The following is a 19523-nucleotide window of genomic DNA, read 5'->3' as shown; positions in this document are numbered from 1 at the left end:
AAAATGACAGTATTGACCAATAGCAGCGTCTGATTTCACGGTTTCCATTATCTTTAGAATAAAGTTATTCTGAACTGAAAGTGCTGGCCCTAAGAGTCATAATGAGTTCTTAATTATCTAAGTAAAATTTTGGAGGGTTGTTTTAAATTAATATTCTTAAATCTCATTCATTTAATTAAGGCCTTGGCATTGAAGTAAACTTTTAACAATCCTAATGTAGTTTAAAACAAAAAAAGGAACTAATGTTAAAAAAAAAACATATAACATATAAAAAGTTAAAGGATTAGTATATTAACTATGACGGATGACAGCTTACAATACGACTTCTAATTAAGTAACGATAGAATCAGTACAAAAGAACCGAGAAAATATCAGCAAATGCTTTAAAAGGAATTAGTACCTAATCAACATTATTCAAGTGGGTAGATCGATATTTTCCAAAGTGATCGTGATACCAAGGTTAAACGACTTTCATATTCTTGTGGTAATGTACCTACCCTACTTCAATGACTTTTTCTTTCACTTCTATACACTGCTATGAATTTTTAAACAAAATAGCAACATAAAAAGGACGTTGTTGAAAAAATAGTACTTCCTGAAGATATCGAAAATGGTGGTTGTATTTAAGTCTTAATAAACAAAGTCTATTTATTATAATACAACTTAGAGAATACCTTTAATTAGTTGATCGGTTATTAAAAATTCTATTTCACAAATATGAGTAAGGATATGGTTTGTGATCACAAAGTTCTTAAAATTGTCTCTAAAACTATATCTTTTTTTATATTGAAAATACATGTCTTATTATGTTTTTTTAACCTATAAGCATCCTTTCTAATTGTTTACACAGTTTTCCCCTTATTATAGGAAAGGTGACTTTTTTAAAGCTTTCTTAAAGTGCAAAAGTGCAGAAAAACCCAGAGTTTAAAAATTATACAGTGCGTTTTTTTTAACGCGCAACATAGGATTTTACGTGTTAAATTTTTAAGCCCATGTTAGACCATTTTATTTTGGAACTGCAAGTCTATAACTTGACGGGTGTGTCTTTAGTACCCTGAAGCTTAAGTAAGTCTACCAATTTGGTCTAAAAAGTGATTAAAAACTAGAAAAAAATCATTTTTTTTCGAAAAGATTTTATCGTTCCATACTCCCTGTATGCATTGTTGTTCCTTGTTGTTTTTATACTGGCAGGGCAGGTAGCAGGTAAAGTGACATATTTTGCATCACGACCCGACATCTTTTGAACGTCAAAAGGGCATTTTATGATTGTTTGGAATATACTGTTTGGCTTCAAACGGAGGTCAATTTGAACAATTCACTTATAAAAATACTTCTTTTGTTCTTAACTTTCTTGATATAAAGTTAATGATCACCCTGTTTTACTTTCTACGCCAAATTTTACCTGCTACCTGCCGTGCCAGTATCAAAAACAACAAAGAACAACAATGCATACAGGGAGTATGAAACGATAAAACCTTTTCGAAAAAAGATGATTTTTTGCAAGCTTTTTAACACTTTTTAGGCCGAATTGGTAAACTTACTTAAGCTTCAGGATACGAAACAGCCACCCGTCAAGTTTTATACTTGTACTTCCAAAATAACATGGTCTAACATGGGCTTAAAAATTTAACACGTAAAATCCTATGTTGCGCGTTAAAAAAAACGCACTGTATATATTAAAATAACATTTACATTAAATTGCACCCTTAACACTTACCACCTATACTTACCATAGCACCACCCACCAAGGAGGGGAGAAAGTTATCATCCATCATGATGAACGAGAATTGGAGAGGTATGCTATTACCATCCAAAATGCCATCATACAAAATTACAAAAAGTCGTGCCAACTGAGGGTGTTTCAATACTCTGGCAATACCTCCGCGTGATGATGGCAGGAACTGGAACACCTCAGATGGACAACAAGAAAAGCTTTCAACAAAGCAAAATTTACAAAACTACCTGAGGATTGGAACAAGTGCCACCTCAATCAAAGACCCTTTTAGTTGAAATTGTGGTTTGAAATTTGAATACTCTGTAACTCCGTTATTATTGGGAGTTCAAGGTGGTTCAACCACTTAAAAGAACCGTTTTAAACTCCTTTTTGTGGTGTTAAGCAAAAAAACCTATCTTAAAAATTGCGTACAGGGTGACCAAAAACAGTCAAGCACCATAATTTTCATGCACACACTGTTTACTGGAAGCAAAATCGGTCCTGCAAACTTACAGTGTTAGGTTAAGGAGTTGATTGGCAACATTTTTGGTCTCTTGCAATTTTTTTGTAACTTTTACTGTTTTCGAGTTTTTTAGGAAAAAGTGGTTTGGTGTAACAAATATTTAAAATCAGTTGTCTGAAATTTGAACACGGTTTATAGGGACAAAATCGCTTGTAAAACCCACTTGGGGTAAAAAAATTATTGTTTTAAACACATTTTTGGAATCCTCATTAAATTTTCTATCCAATGACATAAAAAAACACTAAAATTTTGGCACAGTCCGGGAGAAAAGCGGTGTCAAAATTTGAACTGCAAGGAACACAGTTTGAAAGGACAGTCAGAGACACAATCGCCTACAAAACCTACTTGGAGTGAGACAATTACTATTTTAAGCACATTTTTGGAATCCACATTAAATTTTCTATCCAATGACATGAAAAAACACTAAAATTTTTGGTACAGTCAGGGAGAAAAGCGGTGTCAAAATTTGAACTGCAAGGAACACAGTTTGAAAGGACAGTCAGAGACACAATCGCCTACAAAACCTACTTGGAGTGAGACAATTACTATTTTAAGGACATTTTTGGAATCCTCATTAAATTCTACCCAATGACATGAAAAAACACTAAAATTTTGGTACAGTCAGGGAGAAAAACGGTGTCAAAACTTGAACTGCAAGGAACACAGTTTGAAAGGACAGTCAGAGACACAATTGCCTATAAAACCTACTTGGAGTGAGAAAATTACTATTTTAAGCACATTTTTGGAATCCACATTAAATTCTACCCAATGACATGAAAAAACACTAAAATTTTGGTACAATCATGGAGAAAAGCGGTGTCAAAATTTGAACTGCAAGGAACACAGTTTGAAAGGACAGTCAGAGACATAATCGCCTATAAAACCGACTTGGAGTGAGAAAATTACTATTTTAAGCACATTTTTGGAATCCACATTAAATTCTACCCAATGACATGAAAAAACACTAAAATTTTGGTACAATCATGGAGAAAAGCGGTGTCAAAATTTGAACTGCAAGCAACACAGTTTGAAAGGACAGTCAGAGACACAATCGCTTATAAAACCTACTTGGAGTGAGACAATTACTATTTTAAGCACATTTTTGGAATCCACATTAAATTTTCTATCCAATGACATGAAAAAACACTAAAATTTTTGGTACAGTCAGGGAGAAAAGCGGTGTCAAAATTTGAACTGCAAGGAACACAGTTTGAAAGGACAGTCAGAGACACAATCGCTTATAAAACCTACTTGGAGTGAGACAATTACTATTTTAAGGACATTTTTGGAATTCTCATTAAATTTCCTATCCAATGACATGAAAAAACACTAAAATTTTGGTACAGTCAGGGAGAAAAACGGTGTCAAAACTTGAACTGCAAGGAACACAGTTTGAAAGGACAGTCAGAGACACAATTGCCTATAAAACCTACTTGGAGTGAGACAATTACTATTTTAAGCACATTTTTGGAATCCACATTAAATTTTCTATCCAATGACATGAAAAAACACTAAAATTTTTGGTACAGTCAGGGAGAAAAGCGGTGTCAAAATTTGAACTGCAAGGAACACAGTTTGAAAGGACAGTCAGAGACACAATCGCCTACAAAACCTACTTGGAGTGAGACAATTACTATTTTAAGCACATTTTTGGAATCCACATTAAATTTTCTATCCAATGACATGAAAAAACTCTAAAATTTTTGGTACAGTCAGGGAGAAAAGCGGTGTCAAAATTTGAACTGCAAGGAACACAGTTTGAAAGGACAGTCAGAGACACAATCGCTTATAAAACCTACTTGGAGTGAGACAATTACTATTTTAAGGACATTTTTGGAATCCTCATTAAATTTCCTATCCAATGACATGAAAAAACACTAAAATTTTGGTACAGTCAGGGAGAAAAACGGTGTCAAAACTTGAACTGCAAGGAACACAGTTTGAAAGGACAGTCAGAGACACAATTGCCTATAAAACCTACTTGGAGTGAGAAAATTACTATTTTAAGCACATTTTTGGAATCCACATTAAATTCTACCCAATGACATGAAAAAACACTAAAATTTTGGTACAATCATGGAGAAAAGCGGTGTCAAAATTTGAACTGCAAGGAACACAGTTTGAAAGGACAGTCAGAGACATAATCGCCTATAAAACCGACTTGGAGTGAGAAAATTACTATTTTAAGCACATTTTTGGAATCCTCATTAAATTTTCTATCCAATGACATGAAAAAACACTAAAATTTTGGTACAGTCAGGGAGACAAGCGGTGTCAAAATTTGAACTGCAAGGAACACGAGTTTGAAAGGACTGTCAGAGACACAATCGCCTATAAAACCGACTTGGAGTGAGAAAATTACTATTTTAAGCACATTTTTGGAATCCTCATTAAATTTTCTATCCAATGACATGAAAAAACACTAAAATTTTGGTACAGTCAGGGAGAAAAGCGGTGTCAAAATTTGAACTGCAAGAAACACAGTTTGAAAGGATAGTCAGAGACACAATCGCCTATAAAACCTACTTGGAGTGAGAAAATTACTATTTTAAGCACATTTTTGGAATCCTCATTAAATTTCCTATCCAATGACATGAAAAAGCACTACAAAATTTGAAACAGTCAGGGAGAAAAGTGGTGTCAAAATTTGAACTGCAAGGAACACAGTTTGAAAGGACAGTCAGAGACACAATCGCCTATAAAACCTACTTGTAGTGAGAAAATTACTATTTTAAGCACATTTTTGAAATCCTCATTAAATTTCCTATCTAATGACATGAAAAAACACTACAAAATTTGAAACAGTCAGGGAGAAAAGTGGTGTCAAAATTTGAACTGCAAGGAACACAGTTTGAAAGGACTGTCAGAGACATAATCGCCTATAAAGCCGACTTGGAGTGAGAAAATTACTATTTTAAGCACATTTTTGGAATCCTCATTAAATTTTGTCCTTGTCCTGCGGGCTGGAACTATTGTCCAGTCCTCTAATTGGACAGAATATTAATATCTGCTCAGATAGCAGGAGAGCCATCCAAAGCACTCAGTGTCGAGAAGGTAAGCTCCCGGCTGGTGCTGGAATGTAAAACAATCCTCGAGACACTCTCGTTGGGAAATAACATCCGCCTCATCTGGGTCATTCTGATGTTCCTGGCAATGAGGAGGCCGACCGGTTGGCTAGATTGGGCGCACAAGTGACACCGTGGACCGTTGGGATCTCAAAGAGTACGGCTACACGCTCCATGGGGGCCTTGGCCAGGCAATTATTTCACTGCCGCTGGGTTGTCGCCTCGGGCATGAGACAGGCCAGTGCTCTGAAAACTAAACAACTACTGAGACTCGACAGAAGCAATTTAAGAACGGTGACAGGCTTATTGACCGGTCATTGTCACCTTAGACGACATCAGTCTTTGATGGGTGTTGCTGAGGATGCTGAATGTAGGGGATGCTTAGAAGATGAAGATACTTCGGGACATGTCCTTATGAGCTGTCCTGCCTTCTGTTACGTGCGTATGCGCATACTGGGACAGCCAATGCTGTTGCCCAGGGACTTAAGAGACCTATGCCCCAGCAACCTAGTGGCTTTTATAAAGGACACTGGGCTGCTGTAGCTCCCTTACTGGCGGGACGTGAGGGGTCCATATAGGAGGCCTATACGTATTTCAAGGGCTGGAGCCCCCCGCGTCACACACTCACTCACTTTGGTGCATTTTCTCGGTTACAACCTGAAACACCCTGTATCATAAATATAGTAAAAGTAGTGTATGAGAAAATGTGTTCAAGTGCGTTTGCTGAGTCCAACTTTGGTATTCGTAATTTGTCTTCATAACCTGTGGACATATCGAGTGCATTGAACTAGTCGACGTATAAGTTTTACCGTCTTACTTCCGTTACGTTTACCATACAAGAAGCCATTATTACACACGGTCACAATACATTTATTGCATACGATTACTTCAGTTTGATTAATATGAGGATTTGTCGCCACGTTTCTTGTTATTGTTATGTTGCCAACCTGCTAGTTATAATGCAGAAGCACCGTCGACTTTATAGTACTTACTTATCTTGATTTCCTCTCTAACTCCTTTGTTTTAGAAAAATTTTGCGAATAACACAAGGTGAAAGAACAGTTCATGATGAATATTTTGAGTTTTCACACCAGTTTTTGAAACCCCAAAAATGACTGAGATAGGGAATTTTCAGAAAGAGCAGTTCAAAACAAACGTTTTGAGTTTCTTACCGTTGCTGAAACCACCAAAAATGGCGGAGATACGAGATTTTCAAAATATTTATGTAATTTCCAAAAAAAGATAAAGAATGTTAAATATTTCGAAAACGACTACACCATTTCCAAATGTAGTTCAGGAAAGGTCAAGTAATTCAGAATAAGCAACAGAAATGGTGTAGAAATATGGAAATTTTGCCAGAGACCAGAACGACGTCCAGAATGCAGTAAAATTTTGAAGGATGTAGTAGTCTATTTTTCACTTAGTGGGTTTGAAGTAAACTGGACAGGAGTGGTTAAACAACACAAAGTCGTCTCCACAGTAAATTTACATGTTTCGAGTGCAGAAGCAGCTCATCTTCAGAGGCTAGATGAAAACTTCTTATAAGGTGATATATTAACAAAATCCAAAAAAGCCTACCTTGTTAAACGGTATTATCAACTAGCTGTCATTCTACACAATTTCCAAATGTAGTTCATGATAGGCCAAGTGAAATTCAGAAAAGGTCAAGCGGAATTCAGAATAAGCAACTGCAATTCAGAAGTGCAATTCGGAAAAAATCCATTTAAATTCAGAAACATCAAATGAAATTCAGAACATTTAAAGGCAATTCCATAAAATACCTTATCTGTGGATAAAATTACCAAAGCCAAAACTCCAGGACACTTAAAATACTTTAATAAAATGAATGTTATGAAAAAATTACACAATTGTTACAAATTAAAGTGAGTTTTACTTGATATACTTTCTGAATTGCAATTAACAATTTCTGAATTACAGATGCCTGCTGAATTATTCTTTACATTTTCTGAATTACATTTAACCATTCTAAATTACACTTGACTCTTTCTGAATTACAACTAGAAATGGTGTAGAAATTCGGAAATTTTGCTAGAGACCAAAAACCTCCAGAATGGAGTAAAATTTTGAAGAATGAAGTCCATTTTTCACTAAGTTGATTTGAAGTAGACTGGACAGGAGTGGTTGAACAACACAAAGTCGTCTCCACAGTAAATTTACATGTTTCGAGCGCAGAAGCAGCTCATCTTCAGAGGCTAGAAGAACACTTCTTATAAGGTGATACATTAACAAAATCCAAAAAAGTCTACCTTGTTAAACGGTATTATCAACTAGCTGTCATTTTACACCATTTTCAAATGTAGTTCAGGATAGGCCAAGTGAGATTCAGAAAAGGTCAAGCGTAATTCAGAATAAGCAACTGCAATTCAGAAGTGCAATTCGGAAAAAATCTATTTAAATTCCGAAACCATTAAATCAAATTCAGAACATTTAAAGGCAATTCCATAAAATACATTATCTGTGGATAAAATTACCAAAGCCGAAACTCCAAGACACTTAAAATACTTTAATAAAATGAATGTTATGAAAAAATTACACAATTGTTACAAATTAAAGTGAGTTTTACTTGATATACTTTCTGAATTGCAATTAACAATTTCTGAATGACTCTTTACATTTTCTGAATTACATTTAACCATTCTAAATTACACTTGACTCTTTCTGAATTTTATAGGACTATTCTGAATTACACTTGACTCTTTCTGAATTACAGCTAGAAATGGTGTAGAAATACGGAAATTTTGCTAGAAACCAAAAACGTCCAGAATGGAGTAAAATTTTGAAAAATGAAGTCCAATTTTCACTAAGTTGATTTGAAGTAGACTGAACAGGAGTGGTTGAACAACACAAAGTCGTCTCCACAGTAAATTTACATGTTTTGAGCGCAGAAGCAGCTCATCTTCAGAGGCTATAAGAACACTTGTTATAAGGTGATACATTAACAAAATCCAAAAAAGCCTACCTTGTTAATCGGTATCATCAACTAGCTGTCATACTACACCATTTCCAAATGTAGTTCAGGAGAGGCCAAGTGAGATTCAGAAAAGGTCAAGCGGAATTCAGAATAAGCAACTGCAATTCGGAAAAAATCTATTTAAATTCCGAAACCATTAAATGAAATTCAGAACATTTAAAGGCAATTCCATAAAAAACATTATCTGTGGATAAAATTACCAAAGCCGAAACTCCAAGACACTTAAAATACTTTAATAAAATGAATGTTATGAAAAAATTACACAATTGTTACAAATTCAAGTGAGTTTTACTGTTTGAATTGCAATTAACAATTTCTAAATTAGAGTTGCCTGCTGAATTATTCTTTACATTTTCTGAATTACATTTAACCATTCTAAATTACACTTGACTCTTTCTGAATTACAGCTAGAAATGGTGTAGAAATACAGAAAGTTTGCTAGAGACCAAAAACGTCCAGAATTGAGTAAAATTTTGAAAAATGAAGTCCATTTTTCACTAAGTTGATTTGAAGTAGACTGGACAGGAGTGGTTGAACAACACAAAGTCGTCTGCACAGTAAATTTACATGTTTCGAGCGCAGAAGCAGCTCATCTTCAGAGGCTAGAAGAACACTTCTTATAAGGTGATACATTAACAAAATCCAAAAAAGCCTACCTTGTTAAACGGTATCATCAACTAGCTGTCATTCTACACAATTTCCAAATGTAGTTCATGATAGGCCAAGTGAAATTCAGAAAAGGTCAAGCGGAATTCAGAATAAGCAACTGCAATTCAGAAGTGTAATTCGGAAAAAATATATTTAAATTCCGAAACCATTAAATGAAATTCAGAACATTTAAAGGTAATTCCATAAAATACTTTATCTATGGATAAAATTACCAAAGCCGAAACTCCAAAACACTTAAAATACTTTAATAAAATGAATGTTATGAAAAAATTACACAATTGTTACAAATTAAAGTGAGTGTTACTTGATATACTTTCTGAATTGCAATTAACAATTTCTGAATTACTCTTTACATTTTCTGAATTACATTTAACCATTCTAAATTACACTTGACTCTTTCTGAATTACAGCTAGAAATGGTGTAGAAATACGGAAATTTTGCTAGAGACCAAAAACGTCCGGAATGGAGTAAAATTTTGAAGAATGAAGTCCATTTTTCCCTAAGTTGATTTGAAGTAGACTGGACAGAAGTGGTTGAACAACACAAAGTCGTCTCCACAGTAAATTTACATGTTTCGAGCGCAGAAGCAGCTCATCTTCAGAGGCTAGAAGAACACTTCTTATAAGGTGATACATTAACAAAATCCAAAAAAGCCTACCTTGTTAAACGGTATCATCAACTAGCTGTCATTCTACACCATTTCCAAATGTAGTTCAGATTAGGTCAAGTGAGATTCAGAAAAGGTCAAGCGGAACTCAGAATAAGCAACTGTAATTCAGAAGGGCAATTCGGAAAAAATCTATTTAAATTCCGAAACCAGTAAATGAAATTCAGAACATTTAAAGGCAATTCCATAAAATACTTTATCTGTGGATAAAATTACCAAAGCCAAAACTCCAAGACACTTAAAATACTTTAATAAAATGAATGTTATGAAAAAATTACACAATTGTTACAAACTAAAGTGAGTTTTACTTGATATACTTTCTGAATTGCAATTAACATTTTCTGAATTACATTTAACCATTCTAAATTACACTTTACTCTTTCTGAATTTTATAGGACTATTCTGAATTACACTTGACTCTTTCTGAATTACAACTAGAAATGGTGTAGAAATACGGAAATTTTGCTAGAGACCAAAAACGTCCAGAATGAAGTAAAATTTTGAAGAATGAAGTCCATTTTTCACTAAGTTGATTTGAAGTAGACTGGACAGGAGTGGTTGAACAACACAAAGTCGTCTCCACAGTAAATTTATATGTTTCGAGCGCAGAAGCAGCTCATCTTCAGAGGCTAGAAGAACACTTCTTATAAGGTGATACATTAACAAAATCCAAAAAAGCCTACCTTGTTAAACGGTATCATCAACTAGCTGTCATTCTACACAATTTCCAAATGTAGTTCATGATAGGCCAAGTGAGATTCAGAAAAGGTCAAGCGGAATTCAGAATAAGCAACTGCAATTCAGAAGTGTAATTCGGAAAAAATATATTTAAATTCCGAAACCATTAAATGAAATTCAGAACATTTAAAGGTAATTCCATAAAATACTTTATCTATGGATAAAATTACCAAAGCCGAAACTCCAAGACACTTAAAATACTTTAATAAAATGAATGTTATGAAAAAATTACACAATTGTTACAAATTCAAGTGAGTTTTACTTGATATACTTTCTGAATTGTAATTAACAATTTCTGAATTACAGTTGCCTGCTGAATTATTCTTTACATTTTCTGAATTACATTTAACCATTTTAAATTACACTTGACTCTTTCTGAATTACAACTAGAAATGGTGTAGAAATTCGGAAATTTTGCTAGAGACCAAAAACGTCCAGAATGGAGTAAAATTTTGAAGAATGAAGTCCATTTTTCACTAAGGTGATTTGAAGTAGACTGGACAGGAGTGGTTGAACAACACAAAGTCGTCTCCACAGTAAATTTACATGTTTTGAGCGCAGAAGCAGCTCATCTTCAGAGGCTATAAGAACACTTGTTATAAGGTGATACATTAACAAAATCCAAAAAAGCCTACCTTGTTAAACGGTATCATCAACTAGCTGTCATACTACACCATTTCCAAATGTAGTTCAGGATAGGCCAAGTGAGATTCAGAAAAGGTCAAGCGGAATTCAGAATAAGCAACTGCAATTCGGAAAAAATCTATTTAAATTCCGAAACCATTAAATGAAATTCAAAACATTTAAAGGCAATTCCATAAAATACATTATCTGTGGATAAAATTACCAAAGCCGAAACTCCAAGACACTTAAAATACTTTAATAAAATGAATGTTATGAAAAAATTACACAATTGTTACAAATTCAAGTGAGTTTTACTGTTTGAATTGCAATTAACAATTTCTAAATTAGAGTTGCCTGCTGAATTATTCTTTACATTTTCTGAATTACATTTAACCATTCTAAATTACACTTGACTCTTTCTGAATTACAGCTAGAAATGGTGTAGAAATACAGAAAGTTTGCTAGAGACCAAAAACGTCCAGAATGGAGTAAAATTTTGAAAAATGAAGTCCATTTTTCACTAAGTTGATTTGAAGTAGACTGGACAGGAGTGGTTGAACAACACAAAGTCCTTTCCACAGTAAATTTACATGTTTTGAGCACAGAAGCAGCTCATCTTCAGAGGCTAGAAGAACACTTCTTATAAGGTGATACATTAACAAAATCCAAAAAAGCCTACCTTGTTAAACGGTATCATCAACTAGCTGTCATTCTACACCATTTCCAAATGTAGTTCAGATTAGGTCAAGTGAGATTCAGAAAAGGTCAAGCGGAACTCAGAATAAGCAACTGCAATTCAGAAGGGCAATTCGGAAAAAATCTATTTAAATTCCGAAACCATTAAATGAAATTCAGAACATTTAAAGGTAATTCCATAAAATACTTTATCTGTGGATAAAATTACCAAAGCCAAAACTCCAAGGCACTTTAATAAATTAATATACTTTATAACACAATGAATGTTATGAAAAAATAACACAGTTTAGGTTAAAAGTTAAACTAAATTACACTTGTCTCTTTCTGAATTACAGCTGGAAATGTGCAGCAGAAAAAAACCACTAGCACAAACATCCTAAGAACCACTTTAAAATAATAATTTAAAAAAACTACATTATGTAGTTGATGAACCTTAGTGAATGGAAAATTCTTAGACATTTTGGAAAATTATAAAAATTTTTAGGAATAACGTGATTATTACCGTTTGCTGTCGAGTTGGTTGCCTAGGTGGAAATGGACGAATTGATAACATGGTGGTGCTAAGCAGATGGTGATAACGATTTGCTGTGGAGACGACTTTGTGTTATTCAACTTGGCAGTCAAATTTTGTTTTTGTCTTTATTTATGTGATGTCTCCAGAAAAAGTTTTACAATAATTTGGAATTTTCTTAGAAAGCACTTTTTTGGACATTAATCGGTATTCTCTTTGGCTCTTCGTATATCAGTCCAAAAACATTGTTTCAACATTACCAAACAATAAAATTATTGTTAAATTCTTGTTGATCCTCTAATATCTTAACTAATAAAAGAGATTAAATGCAATTTTCTATTTTGCCATAGACCACAAACAAGAATTTCTTTAAAATCACCATTAAAAAATAATTAAAACCATTAGTTTTTGACATTTTTCTTTATTTAATATTTTCCAACCTAAATAATTTTGATAAGTTTTTTTTTAAGTGAATTGCAAATTTTGTAATTAATTTAGTAGGGTTTTTTTTTGAAAATGGTTAAGTTTTCTTTATTATAAAATGAAGTCAGTTGTCAAAAATAACTAACATAACCTAACCTAACCTAACCTTTCTATTACATTGTTACGTTATCGGTTTTTGCTTTGAATTTGCCATAATGTACGACATTTACTAATGCCAACCAAAGACACAATTAGAGACATACACAAGGAAAACATTTTTTTTTGTGGCACTGTAGGTACTGTAACGACGTGAATTCAACAAAAATACATACTAAATATGGAAAAACATATAATTATGGATTGAGATTCTAGGTTACAAAATGTGGGTTAGCGCAACAGTAACATAAGGAAGGGACCGCAAAAGGAGTATAGTATTACATAAAGATAATGTGACAATCGAAGCATTACAATTAGTAATATGTAAAGCTTAACGGGATTACAGCAACGCATGCCTTTTAAATTACAAGTAGAAATGTTGTGTTAGATAATATAGGGTGTCCCAAGTTATTTGCGCAACTAGGGAAGAAAGTGCAATTTTTGCACCCGTTAACAATTTTCCGCTTTGCTTCGAGTTTTAAAGTTCAAGGGTGTAAAAAACAAAAAATGTTTTCACCGAGTTTACACGGTTTTAAGCGGGTGTAAACCCAGTCCACTGGGTGTAACAAATCACTCTGAACATTTTTGCAAAATTTCTGTAACTCTACCTGTTTCCGAAATATTCGCCGTTTTGGGGTTTCAGCAACTGTAAAAAGGTCAAAATGTGCGTCTTGAACTGATATTTTACTTCGTGCCAACCGCAGCACAATTAAACATATACAGGCTGTTCAAAAAACAAAAAATCTACAGTTAAATTTCAAATTAACATTCTGCCAGTTATGACTGCGTTTATCCGATTTTAAGTGGGTATAAACCTAATTCACTAGATGTGGAAAGCCATTCTAAACATTTTTGGTTTCTTGCAAAATTACCAAAACTATAACCGTTTTCTAGATATTCGAAATGTTATACTCTTTTTTGGAAATTGCATATAAATTTTGTATCTCCGCCATTTTTTGGGTTACAGAGACTGTACAAATCTTAAAATGTTCGTCTTAAACTACTTTTTGACTTTGTGCTAACCGCAAAATGATTGAACATATACAGGGTGTTCAAAAAACAAAAAACCCACAGTTAAATTTTAAATTAACATTCTGCCAGTTGTGACTGCGTTTATCCGTTTCTAAGTGGGTATAAACCTAGTTCACTAGATGTGGAAAATCATTCTAAACATTTTTGGTTTTTTGCAAAATTACCAAAACTCTAACCGTTTTCTAGATATTCGAAATGTTATACTCTTTTTTGGAAATTGCATACAAATTTTGTATTTCCGCCATTTTTTGGGTTACAGAGACTGTACTAATCTTAAAATGTTCGTCTTAAACTACTTTTTGGCTTTGTGCTAACCGCAAAATGATTGAACATATACAGGGTGTTCAAAAAACAAAAAACCCACAGTTAAATTTCAAATTAACGTTCTGCCAGTTGTGACTGCGTTTATCCGTTTCTAAGTGGGTATAAACCTAGTTCACTAGATGTGGAAAATCATTCTAAACATTTTTGGTTTTTTGCAAAATTACCAAAACTCTAACCGTTTTCTAGATATTCGAAATGTTATACTCTTTTTTGGAAATTGCATACAAATTTTGTATTTCCGCCATTTTTTGGGTTACAGACTCTGTACAAATCTTAAAATGTTCGTCTTAAACTACTTTTTGACTTTGTGCTAACCGCAAAATGATTGAACATATACAGTGTTCAAAAAACAAAAAATCCACAGTTAAATTTCAAATTAACATTCTGCCAGTTGTGACTGCGTTTATCCGATTCTAAGTGGGTATAAACCTAGTTCACTAGATGTGGAAAGCCATTCTAAACATTTTTGGTCTCTTGCAAAATTACCAAAACTATAACCGTTTTCTAGATATTCGAAATGTTATACTCTTTTTTGGAAATTGCATACAAATTTTATATCTCCGTAATTTTTTGGTTTACAGACTCTATACAAATATTAAAATGTTCGTCTTAAACTACTTTTTAACTTTGTGCTAACCGTAAAATTATTGAACATATACAGGGCGTTCAAAAAACAAAAAACCCAAAGTTAAATTTCAAATTAACATTCTGCCAGTTGTAACTGCGTTTATCCGATTCTAAGTGGGTATAAACCTAGTTCACTAGATGTGAAAAATCATTCTAAATATTTTTGGTTTCTTGCAAAATTACCAAAAACTCTAACCGTTTTCTAGATATTCGAAATGTTATACTCTTTTTTGGAAATTGCATACAAATTTCGTATCTCCGCCATTTTTTGGGTTACAGAGACTGTACTAATCTTAAAATGTTCGTCATAAACTACTTTTTAACTTTGTGCTAACCGCAAAATGATGGAACATATACAGGGTGTTTAAAAAACAAAAAATCCACAGTTAAATTTCAAATTAACGTTCTGCCAGTTGTGACTGCGTTTATTCGATTCTAAGTGGGTATAAACCTAGTTCACTAGATGTGGAAAATCATTCTAAACATTTTTGGTTTCTTGCAAAATTACCAAAAACTCTAACCGTTTTCTAGATATTCGAAATGTTATACTCTTTTTTGGAAATTGCATACAAATTTTGTATCTCCGCCATTTTTTGGGTTACAGAGTCTGTACTAATCTTAAAATGTTCGTCTTAAACTACTTTTTAACTTTGTGCTAACCGCAAAATGATGGAACATATACAGGGTGTTCAAAAAACAAAAAAAACACAGTTAAATTTCAAATTAACGTTCTGCCAGTTGTGACTGCGTTTATCCGATTCTAAGTGGGTATAAACCTAGTTCACTAGATGTAGAAAGTCATTCCAAACATTTTTGGTCTCTTGCAAAATTACCAAAAACTCTAACCGTTTTCTGGATATTCGAATTGTTATACTCTTTTTTGGAAATCGCATACAAATTTTGTTTATTCCGCCATTTTTTGGGTTACAGAGACTGTACAAATCTTATAATAATGTTCGTCTTAAACTACTTTTTGACTTTGTGCTAACCGCTAAATGATTGAACATATACAGGGTGTTTAAAAAACAAAAAATCCACAGTTAAATTTAAAATTAACATTCTGCGTTGTGACTGCGTTTATCCGATTCTAAGTGGGTATAAACCTAGTTCACTAGATGTGGAAAGCCATTCTAAACATTTTTGGTCTCTTGCAAAATTACCAAAACTATAACCGTTTTCTAGATATTCGAAATGTTATACTCTTTTTTGGAAATTGCATATAAATTTTGTATCTCCGCCATTTTTTGGGTTACAGAGACTGTACAAATCTTAAAATGTTCGTCTTAAACTACTTTTTGACTTTGTGCTAACCGCAAAATGATTGAACATATACAGGGTGTTTAAAAAACAAAAAACCCACAGTTAAATTTCAAATTAACATTCTGCCAGTTGTGACTGCGTTTATCCGATTCCAAGTGGGTATAAACCTAGTTCACTAGATGTGGAAAGCCATTCTAAACATTTTTGGTCTCTTGCAAAATTACCAAAACTATAACCGTTTTCTAGATATTCGAAATGTTATACTCTTTTTTGGAAATTGCATACAAATTTTGTATCTCCGCCATTTTTTGGGTTACAGAGACTGTACTAATCTTAAAATGTTCGTCTTAAACTACTTTTTGACTTTGTGCTAACCGCAAAATTATTGAACATATACAGGGTGTTCAAAAAACGAAAAACCCACAGTTAAATTTCAAATTAACATTCTGCCAGCTGTGACTGCGTTTTTTCGATTCTAAGTGGGTATAAACCTAGTTCACTAGATGTCGAAAATCATTCTAAACATTTTTGGTTTCTTGCAAAATTACCAAAACTCTAACCGTTTTCTAGAGATTCGAAATGTTATACTCTTTTTTGGAAATTGCATACAAATTTTGTATCTCCGCCATTTTTTGGGTTACAGACTCTGTACAAATCTTAAAATGTTCGTCTTAAACTACTTTTTGACTTTGTGCTAACCGCAAAATGATTGAACATATACAGGGTGTTCAAAAAACAAAAAACCCACAGTTAAATTTTAAATTAACATTCTGCCAGTTGTGACTGCATTTATCCGATTCTAAGTGGGTATAAACCTAGTTCACTAGATGTGGAAAGTCATTCTAAATATTTTTGGTTTCTTGCAAAATTACCAAAAACTCTAACCGTTTTCTAGATATTCGAAATGTTATACTCTTTTTTGGAAATCGCATACAAATTTTGTATCTCCGCCATTTTTTGGGTTACAGACTCTGTACAAATCTTAAAATGTTCGTCTTAAACTACTTTTTGACTTTGTGCTAACCGCAAAATGATTGAACATATACAGGGTGTTCAAAAAACAAAAAACCCACAGTTAAATTTTAAATTAACATTCTGCCAGTTGTGACTGCATTTATCCGATTCTAAGTGGGTATAAACCTAGTTCACTAGATGTGGAAAATTATTCTAAACATTTTTGGTTTCTTGCAAAATTACCAAAAACTCTAACCGTTTTCTAGATATTCGAAATGTTACACTCTTTTTTGGAAATTGCATACAAATTTTGTATCTCCGCCATTTTTTGGGTTACAGAGACTGTACAAATCTTAAAATGTTCGTCTTAAACTACTTTTTAACTTTGTGCTAACCGCAAAATGATTGAACATATATAGGGTGTTCAAAAAACAAAAAACCCACAGTTAAATTTCAAATTAACATTCTGCCAGTTCTGACTGCGTTTATCCGATTCCAAGTGGGTATAAACCTAGTTCACTAGATGCGGAAAGCCATTCTAAACATTTTTGGTCTCTTGCAAAATTACCAAAAACTCTAACCGTTTTCTAGATATTCGAAATGTTATACTCTTTTTTGGAAATCGCATACAAATTTTGTATCTCCGCCATTTTTTGGGTTACAAAGACTGTACTAATCTTAAAATGTTCGTCTTAAACTACTTTTTGACTTTGTGCTAATCGCAAAATGATTGAACATATACAGGGTGTTAAAAAAACAAAAAACCCACAGTTAAATTTCAAATTAACATTCTGCCAGTTGTGACTGCGTTTATCCGATTCTAAGTGGGTATAAACCTAGTTCACTAGATGTGGAAAGCCATTCTAAACATTTTTGGTTTCTTGCAAAATTACCAAAAACTCTAACCGTTTTCTGGATATTCGAAATGTTCGTAGTCGTTGTTGTAGTTTTTTAGGTTTTCAGGGTGTTCAAAAAGCATATACAGGAAGCGTGATTTGCTTTTTATAGTATCAATTCCAGATACTACATAAAAAAGTAAATATTCCTACTGGCACTGCATATGTAATTACATAAAGAGTACAAAAAAAATGTTAATTTCTGAAAATCCAGAAGACAAAAACAAAAAATATTAGCAATATCACTAAATAAAAATATTGTAATATACAGGGTGGTCCAGTTTTAAATGTCAATAATTCACCAATCCATAGCCAATTAAAAAATAAGTTGACATTCATTATGTAATTTTCCTGAAAAGTGCTTCCTAAAGAAAATACAGTCCTTCAAATTTCGGTTTAAAAAATCGATTTTTTTGTCATAACTGTCAGACCGTTGGAGCAATATTGATCAAATTTGGAACAAGCACTTTATTACACGTTATTACGGTCAAAGACCCAAAACTAACCCAACCCAACTTAAAAATTGTCTTGGAAACGGAAAATTCACTTAAGAAGTTTAAAAAATACTTCTACTAATGAAAAGTGACATCAGAAGCTTAAAATTTGCATTTGAAGTAAGTTTTCATAATTTGAAGACAAATTTCAATATTTTAGTCTTGAAAATAGTCTTAGATGCAGGACATTAACATTAGATTCATGAAAATTGTCTTGAAAACGAACTTTTCGTGCTTTTTACTTTGCTTTTAATTTTCTTCGAATTCTGGACTATTTTAGTGCTTCAAAACTGCTTTCAGCTTGGAAAATCGAGTTTCAAGACTATCTTCACCAAGTTATTGATATAGCAAACTTAAAAAACAATTTTTACATTCTTCATAGACTTAAAATTCCAAGCTTTGTCACTATTAAATCGACTTCTAGACACCTCAGTGCTAAAAATTCGGATATTTCTAAATAAACTAGATTGTTTTTAGTGTTTTAAGGCTGTTTTCAGTGCCTCAAATCGAGTTTCAAGACTATCTTTTCAAAGTTTTTGACTTATCACGCCTAAAAGCCAGTTTGTCCACTGACCATAATCTTGAAAATGTTATTTCAAGCTTCTTCACTATTAAATTGACTTCTACACTCATAGGTGCAATAAATTGAAGCATCTCTAAGAAATTCAGACTGTTTTTAGTGCTTTTTAAGACTGAAAAATCAAGTTTAAGACTATTTCCAAAAGTCAAGTTTCTTCAGTAATAAAAGTAGGAAATGTTGGTACCAAATGCTACAATAATAGTCTTGAGAACTAATTTTTAGAAATAAAATAGTCCGAAAATTTAATTTACTTCTAGACTTGTTGTCCAATCCAGAAAATTGAGTTGTACACCAATTAAAGTTTTGAAAATATACTTTTGGACTCTCTTTAGTCCTAGTAAGGTCCGTTCTAGCATTAAAAGTCAACTTTTATACTATTTTTAGTAGTAAAAAATGAGTTTCATGCACAATACAATCTTTGTCTTGATTTCCGGACTTTTTTTAGTTCTTGAATGCCAGTTTCAGACACTCAACCAGGATGGCAGTCTGAGAAAGCGAATCATAAGACCATTCCTAGTAGTAAAAAAGTTTTTAGACTATTCAGTACAAATTTGGACTTTCACAAGTCTTGGATGTT

At 33.0% G+C, this 19523-nt stretch overlaps 1 protein-coding gene across 1 annotated transcript in view; it reads left to right on the top strand.

Annotated features, from left to right (window-relative positions):
• The window catches only part of LOC145725596 (uncharacterized), a 67555-nt gene that overhangs the window by 9780 nt on the left and 38252 nt on the right, over nucleotides 1-19523 (top strand). The gene's annotated exons all lie outside the window — the stretch shown is intronic.

This window comes from Ips typographus, linkage group LG2 (genome assembly GCF_016097725.1).
Source record: "Ips typographus isolate SLU linkage group LG2, UJ_Ityp_2.0, whole genome shotgun sequence".
Classification (NCBI taxonomy): Eukaryota; Metazoa; Arthropoda; class Insecta; order Coleoptera; family Curculionidae; genus Ips; species Ips typographus.
The sequence above is the reverse complement of the archived record's forward strand: the minus strand, read 5'-3'. Positions and strand labels throughout refer to the sequence as shown.